The sequence below is a fragment of the Schistocerca americana genome, chromosome 5, assembly GCF_021461395.2.
Source record: "Schistocerca americana isolate TAMUIC-IGC-003095 chromosome 5, iqSchAmer2.1, whole genome shotgun sequence".
Lineage (NCBI taxonomy): Eukaryota > Metazoa > Arthropoda > Insecta > Orthoptera > Acrididae > Schistocerca > Schistocerca americana.
The window spans coordinates 416,960,673-416,969,278 of NC_060123.1; the positions used below are offsets into that span (position 1 = coordinate 416,960,673).

At 42.1% G+C, this 8,606-nt stretch overlaps 2 non-coding genes across 2 annotated transcripts; both read right to left on the reverse strand.

Moving 5' to 3' along the window:
• Positions 1-614: 614 nt before the first annotated feature.
• Trnas-uga lies at positions 615-689 on the reverse strand. Its single transcript has one exon. It is a non-coding gene; the product is annotated as a tRNA-Ser (tRNA).
• Positions 690-2,420: 1,731 nt separating this feature from the next.
• Trnas-uga lies at positions 2,421-2,495 on the reverse strand. The gene has a single exon. It is a non-coding gene; the product is annotated as a tRNA-Ser (tRNA).
• Between the last annotated feature and the right edge of the window lie 6,111 nt (positions 2,496-8,606).

Here is an 8,606-nt window from a genome sequence, read left to right on the forward strand (position 1 = left end):
CCATACCCTCGCCCTCTTGAGGCGACTGTACTTTGATATTACAAAATGATTGCCAAGATGGCAGACTATGACATCATAATATAACCACAGGAAAAATGGCAGAAGGGAAAAATGGCTGATTGTGGCACACTATGGCAGACAATGGCAGGCTATGACTTCACAAGACGGCTGCCAAGCTGATGAACTATGTTATCACAAGATGACAACAGAAAACTGGCAGGAAATGGCAGATTGTCACAGATGAAGATGTCATATGGTTGGTGGCACTGCAGACGCATACCCTAGTTGTGTTCTGTTCGCCTTAATGAATGGACCATGAAGTGACAGCAGAGAGCACACACCACACCCTGGGAGTATAAAAAGAATACTGTCACATCCTAATGTAAGTACTATTATTAACCATTCCTTCTCACTGTTAATTGTGGATGTGTGTGTGTGTTTGTGTGTGTGTGTGTATGTACAAATACCTACAGTTTTTCTTCTTTCCAAATGTGCAATAGCCTCCTGATGTAGCACTAACTGCCATGTTCAAGCAGGACACACATCTAGAATGAGATTTTCACTCTGCAGCGGAGTGTGCGCTGATATGAAACTTCCTGGCAGATTAAAACTATGTGCCCGACCGAGACTCGAACTCGGGACCTTTGCCTTTCACGGGCAAGTGCTCTACCAACTGAGCTACCGAAGCACGACTCACGCCCGGTACTCACAGCTTTACTTCTGCCAGTACCTCGTCTCCTACCTTCCAAACTTTACAGAAGCTCTCCTGCGAACCTTGCAGAACTAGCACTCCTGAAAGAAAGGATATTGCGGAGACATGGCTTAGCCACAGCCTGGGGGATGTTTCCAGAATGCGATTTTCACTCTGCAGCGGAGTGTGCGCTGATATGAAACTTCCTGGCAGATTAAAACTGTGTGCCCGACCGGGACTCGAACTTGGGACCTTTGCCTTTCACGGGCAAGTGCTCTACCAACTGAGCTACCGAAGCACGACTCACACCCGGTACTCACAGCTTTACTTCTGCCAGTACCTCGTCTCCTACCTTCCAAACTTTACAGAAGCTCTCCTGCGAACCTTGCAGAACTAGCACTCCTGAAAGAAAGGATATTGCGGAGACATGGCTTAGCTACAGCCTGGGGGATGTTTCCAGAATGCGATTTTCACTCTGCAGCGGAGTGTGCGCTGATATGAAACTTCCTGGCAGATTAAAACTGTGTGCCCGACCGGGACTCGAACTTGGGACCTTTGCCTATCACGGGCAAGTGCTCTACCAACTGAGCTACCGAAGCACGACTCACGCCCGGTACTCACAGCTTTACTTCTGCCAGTACCTCGTCTCCTACCTTCCAAACTTCACAGAAGCTCTCCTGCGAACCTTGCAGAACTAGCACTCCTGAAAGAAAGGATATTGCGGAGACATGGCTTAGCCACAGCCTGGGGGATGTTTCCAGAATGAGATTTTCACTCTGCAGCGGAGTGTGCGCTGATATGAAACTTCCTAGCAGATTAAAACTGTGTGCCCGACCGAGACTCGAACTCGGGACCTTTGCCTTTCACGGGCACGTGGTCTACCAACTGAGCTACCGAAGCACGACTCACACCCGGTACTCACAGCTTTACTTCTGCCAGTACCTCGTCTCCTACCTTCCAAACTTTACAGAAGCTCTCCTGCGAACCTTGCAGAACTAGCACTCCTGAAAGAAAGGATATTGCGGAGACATGGCTTAGCTACAGCCTGGGGGATGTTTCCAGAATGCGATTTTCACTCTGGAGCGGAGTGTGCGCTGATATGAAACTTCCTGGCAGATTAAAACTGTGTGCCCGACCGGGACTCGAACTTGGGACCTTTGCCTATCACGGGCAAGTGCTCTACCAACTGAGCTACCGAAGCACGACTCACGCCCGGTACTCACAGCTTTACTTCTGCCAGTACCTCGTCTCCTACCTTCCAAACTTTACAGAAGCTCTCCTGCGAACCTTGCAGAACTAGCACTCCTGAAAGAAAGGATATTGCGGAGACATGGCTTAGCCACAGCCTGGGGGATGTTTCCAGAATGAGATTTTCACTCTGCAGCGGAGTGTGCGCTGATATGAAACTTCCTGGCAGATTAAAACTGTGTGCCCGACCGAGACTCGAACTCGGGACCTTTGCCTTTCACGGGCACGTGGTCTACCAACTGAGCTACCGAAGCACGACTCACACCCGGTACTCACAGCTTTACTTCTGCCAGTACCTCGTCTCCTACCTTCCAAACTTTACAGAAGCTCTCCTGCGAACCTTGCAGAACTAGCACTCCTGAAAGAAAGGATATTGCGGAGACATGGCTTAGCCACAGCCTGGGGGATGTTTCCAGAATGAGATTTTCACTCTGCAGCGGAGTGTGCGCTGATATGAAACTTCCTGGCAGATTAAAACTGTGTGCCCGACCGAGACTCGAACTCGGGACCTTTGCCTTTCACGGGCAAGTGCTCTACCAACTGAGCTACCGAAGCACGACTCACGCCCGGTACTCACAGCTTTACTTCTGCCAGTACCTCGTCTCCTACCTTCCAATCTTTACAGAAGCTCTCCTGCGAACCTTGCAGAACTAGCACTCCTGAAAGAAAGGATATTGCGGAGACATGGCTTAGCCACAGCCTGGGGGATGTTTCCAGAGTGAGATTTTCACTCTGCAGCGGAGTGTGCGCTGATATGAAACTTCCTGGCAGATTAAAACTGTGTGCCCGACCGAGACTCGAACTCGGGACCTTTGCCTTTCACGGGCAAGTGGTCTACCAACTGAGCTACCGAAGCACGACTCACGCCCGGTACTCACAGCTTTACTTCTGCCAGTACCTCGTCTCCTACCTTCCAAACTTTACAGAAGCTCTCCTGCGAACCTTGCAGAACTAGGCTGGTAGAGCACTTGCCCGTGAAAGGCAAAGGTCCCGAGTTCGAGTCTCGGTCGGGCACACAGTTTTAATCTGCCAGGAAGTTTCATATCAGCGCACACTCCGCTGCAGAGTGAAAATCTCATTCTGGAAACATCCCCCAGGCTGTGGCTAAGCCATGTCTCCGCAATATCCTTTCTTTCAGGAGTGCTAGTTCTGCAAGGTTCGCAGGAGAGCTTCTGTAAAGTTTGGAAGGTAGGAGACGAGGTACTGGCAGAAGTAAAGCTGTGAGTACTGGGCGTGAGTCGTGCTTCGGTAGCTCAGTTGGTAGAGCACTTGCCCGTGAAAGGCAAAGGTCTCGAGTTCGAGTCTCGGTCGGGCACACAGTTTTAATCTGCCAGGAAGTTTCAGGACACACATCTGTTTGAACATTTATTAGCTGCAATGCCACCACTCATCTAGCCACAGCAGTGCAGAGATGTATCTGAGCAGGATACTCAACCATTTATTCAAATGCAGTTAAGTGGTTGTAGTGTACTAATGTTTGCCATAACATATAACATGACCACCTGGAGATCAAAGCATGTAAATATAAGCATAAAATCATACAGTGACTGCCCTGTAGCAGTGGAAACTGAGAATGTAAAACATGCTATTAATGCACAGTTTACTGGGATGTGTTGGAGTCAGCTTTGTTGTGCAATGCCATACATCGATGCTTTGGTGACTGTGGAGTATGACCCATTGCATTCTCCACCAGATATCCATTGCTTTCCTTTAAAGCTGTCTGTTATAGAGGTATGTGGGGATGTAACACATTGGAGACTCTTCCATTTCTCTATGTCATTCAAGTGGTATGAACTTACATTACCTAGGGAATGCAATATGGGCCATGTTGGGCAGTCTGAGTGGGTGGTAGCTGTATGTTAAAACTACATTCAGTGATGACATGTGTCATGAACACAATGTACATGTAAATGACTTAGAGCAGTATATGAGGAGGAGGAGAAGATTAGTGTTTAACATCCCATCGACAATGGGGCGATTAGAGATGAAATACAACTCGGATTAAGGAAGGATGGAGAAGGAAAGTGTCTGTGCCCTTTCAAAGAAACCATCCTGGCATTTCCCTTAGGTCGTTTAGGGAAATCACGGAAAACCCATTCTAGTATGGTTGAATCTAGTTTTAAACCGTCATCCTCCTGAATGCAAGGCCACTGAACAGTGAATGAGTTTATGCATCTGTGCAGTGCCAAAGTCAGATACTATTACTACTGTAAGTATGAGCTACATATATGCTCAATTTTTGGATGGAATACCAAAGCTTTCTTGGTGCCCTTATTTGTTTGAACGCCATACAGACTGAATTTGTGCCATATAAGAAACAATTATTTGTAAAATACTGTCCAGCTGTTAGTCACGTAAAAAATGATCCAGTGAATGATGATTTACTGCACCTGATGTAAGACTGAAATAATATTCTGACACAATTTTATTTGTAAGTAAAGTTCCAGTAACACCGTTTAAAACATTTATTAGTTATTACGACAGCTGTTTCTGAAGATTTCCGTTTTAAGGTACCTGCCTACACAAAGTTTGTTCACTTGTAGTGCTACAACGATGAAAATTAATATTACGACGATGTCAAACCTTATTTTCATGATTTAAAGAAGTATTCATGATATTAAAAATGTAATTATAATTTTATTATTTTCATTTTTGTGCTCAGTGTATCAAAGACTTTCTAGAGCACGGAATAAATTAGCATTGTTTGTACTACGAAACTATATATGATTGTTAAGGGTTAAGCATGTAATAATTCGATGTAAGACATTTTGTTGAGTCTGAATTTTGTTCTCGTACTTGTCGGTAGAGAAGGAAAAGTTCCTTAACCGGTGTGAAGGTATAAAGGCTGTAAAAAGGAGAGAGAGAGAAGGTAAATACAAGTTATTCAAAACAAATATCTCGAAGGTGTAACGCCTTGTGATTTCCTACAACTAAAAATTGCAAGGTCTAATCTGAGCCTGTCCTGAATAACAGCGAAGGACATTTATGTTACCATATATTTTCTTCGTTTGATCACGGTTGTGATTCGCATGTTTCTTTTTGTTACGCGACGTGTTTTGAATATTTTCATTACACGCGTAAAAGTGCACACAGCTTTAATCAAACCAGCGTCTTTCGGGAACGATAACTTTTGATCAGTACAATTACGCGAATACCGTCTAAATCGCAACCGTAATCGCAAAAGTGTTTCCTGGACCAAATAATTCTTATAAAATGTGTATTCTCCAAAGCGAGCAGCATTGCACTATCGCTGACTCGCAACAATCGAAAGAGCAAAAAACGGTGCTTGAATAGAATTGCCACCTTTTAATAATTATTATTATCCCATTAAATAAATAAATAGCAATTCACACTGCACGTCCAGCCATCAAGAAACATTTTTTTTATTTCACCTTTCTTCCATTCAGACATCAGTTTCAAAGTTTATAAAGATGTGCGGCCATAGTAGCCCAGTTAGTAATGTATTTGAAGACATTAATATGGAAAAACAGAGTCACTACGGAACTGGTTAAGCTTCAGTGGCATCACATTTTTACTAGTAGAAGGTCCATCAATTCCACATCATGCTTTCAAATTATAATATTTGTAATAAGATTCATACTTAGAAATAAACAAATAACTCTCAAACACTTGACATAGGCATTGAAAGTTGTCTGAAGTATCACGTAACAGTTGCATCAGATGTTTAGGAAACAAATAATAGCCAAGTACATTCAAACTTCGACGTCTTTCTGTAAATTTCCCGTAAACATCAAAAAGCAGCTTACATATATTTCTACATTTAAGCCATTCGAACTGGGAATATGCATTGACAACTTCCTCTTCTTTCACATCGAATCCCTAGCCCTCCATCTGCAGTATCATGACATATTCAGCGATAATTAGTTCCAGAATCTTCAGGATGTCAGGCCTTAAGAGTCCAACAGTCATCATTCTCCCTTAGCAGTAAGTTAATGGGTGTGTTCAAAGTATGGACTGATGCTTCAGTGTCCAGAATTTGCGGTATACTTTCACTGCCCTCACTCAAATTAACAAGTAACACTCTTACTCTGCATTTATCAGGCTCATCATCATGTACCATTTTTTCAAGATTGATGGTACGACTAACAGCAAAAACCTGACTGTACAGCTAAGCATAGTCTTTCTTATACACTCAAGACCAAAAATTATATATATATAGAGTAAGAGTGATCATGTCATAACGTGTAGCAGCAATGGAGCCTTCATGTATCAATGACAATGATGAATGTTGTAGAATGTGCTGGTAAAAGTGCACATAGCTAATTTTGTTTCTCCATGCAGGTGCGGCAAAACCAGTTGATATGGAAGTAATGTTGTTAAATACAAGATTTACTTTAAACAACAGTGCCAGCAAACATTTAACTGTGGGAATGATGTTGGGTCACAAGTTCTATCAAGGGATGGTTTTCGAAAATGCTCGATACAGTTATCCGTGGATGAGTGGATTCGCCTAAGTCATGTTTCAAAGCAAATTGCTGCCACATTCAATAGATTACTCAAGCTTCCTCTGTGACATTAGGTGATCATACAGTCTTCACAGGAGACGTTCCACAAACAGAGAAACTCTTTAACGAGAGAGAGAGTGCACCTACCTGCAAGAGGATACATTTAAAAACTTAATGTACTCAAGTTATTTGATACAGCATGTTCTAGAGGAACAACTAAGTTCACACCCATATGTGTGCACATTCTATGAGGAACGCTGATAATCCAAGCTGATATAGTTTGTATGCAAGGCTCAGCATCCATAGGAAGAAGTCGTTCCTCAACACTACAACTCCTACGATAGATCAATACATGCAAATACAAATGAACTAGGTATGCTGAAAGTAAATGTAGAGCTATGTTCATATTTTAGCATTTACAATCTGTAAGAGTTCATAAACAAGAAAAGTTTAAGAGAGATATAATTCCTATTTCTCTGTAAAATACCCTGCATGATAATACTGTAGAAGGCTACCGCCTTTTGCTGAGTGGGCGAAACACTCCCATCACATGGACTTCATATTAACTGACTGGTCCTGCAATGCTATGGAAGACAGGAAGAAGAAGAAGAATGGAATAATCTTCCTGATAATGTATGAGCCGAAACTGTAGGTCCATCTGAATGCAGCAAGCAAATGTTATCATGTCATTACTAACACATCCTGATGGAATCCGCTTTGAACAAACGTATATATATTCAAAAACACATTTTCAACCCAAATATTAGTTATTACAAGACATATTGCACTGCATAAATCGTGTAACATATACAATATTCAGTGAAATCAGCGATATCCCACTGCTGGAAAGAATAAAACCACACTGTGTTTATATTGGATCATGTTGTAGTGGAAAACCTGGATCAAATACGGACATATTTCTGTTTTGGCTGTCACATGGGAGTTGACATCTTTTATTTGAAGCAGGCATTTCTAGAATTCTGAAACAGTTGCTGAGGAATAATTTAAATCTTATTACCGCTTTCATAGAAGAAAATACGAATTTAAAACACATTTATGAAGCATTTATAGCAACTGTCATGACATTCAATGAATTTATAAAGAGAGTGGAGATCGTTGGAATCACATGCAGTATGTTTTTCTGGTTATTGATAAAACAAGAAAATTGAAAGATGGATGATGTAGACAGAATTTCCAGGAGTTTCTGCATATATGTAGTAATGAAGGAGATGAGTAAATCAGTATACATTCCATTGTCGACAAATTCCCATGTATGGTTCAAATGGCTCTGACCACTATGGGACTTCACATCTATGGTCATCAGTCCCCTAGAACTTAGAACTACTTAAACCTAACTAACGTAAGGACAGCACACAACACCCAGCCATCACGAGGCACAGAAAATCCCTGACCCCACCGGGAATCGAACCCGGGAACCCGGGCGTGGGAAGTGAGAACGCTACCACACGACCACGAGATGCTGGCTTCCCATATATGCCAACTGTTAAGCCTAAGAGGAGGGGGATGTATGGACAGAACATTCATCCATAAGTGGAAGTGTTAAACAATATACTATGGAAATTCAATCAAGCATCGAAACCCAGGCTGTGAAAATTTCAGCACTACCTGATAGTATCGAACCTATCCATGGAAATCAGAGAAATTTTGCTACAAATGTTCAAACGATCAATGAAGTTCTCAAAAACGATGATAGGCAGACTTTATTGCTCAGTGATAGACTCGCTGGTCAGGATCGTCAAGATATTGCCTGCAGCATAGACTTTCTGAAGCATTTGAATATTTTAAACAAATTTGTGAATTTGGAAATTAAACACTGTAAGCTACTAGTGACTCTAGAGCAGTCTTGAAAAAAAATTATGATAATCTGAACAAAATAATAGAATGGCTATGATGGTTCACAGCATCAGCTGCTGTTGGGAATATAGCTCACATGAATGTAATTATAGCAACATTTCAAAGCTTAGGGAAGGATGCATCACTAAATAATTATGAAAACAGTAGTTCCAGAATTACACAAATGAGCATCAGAACATTCCCTCATAGGAATGTTATGATACTTGAGTTGGTTGACTTACGGCAGGCTGAACTTATAAATATGATGCAGTATTCAAGAGCAAATAAAAGTTTCAGATTTGTTTTAATGATTTCTGATAAGTATTCAAAAATCAACCTGGGCATTA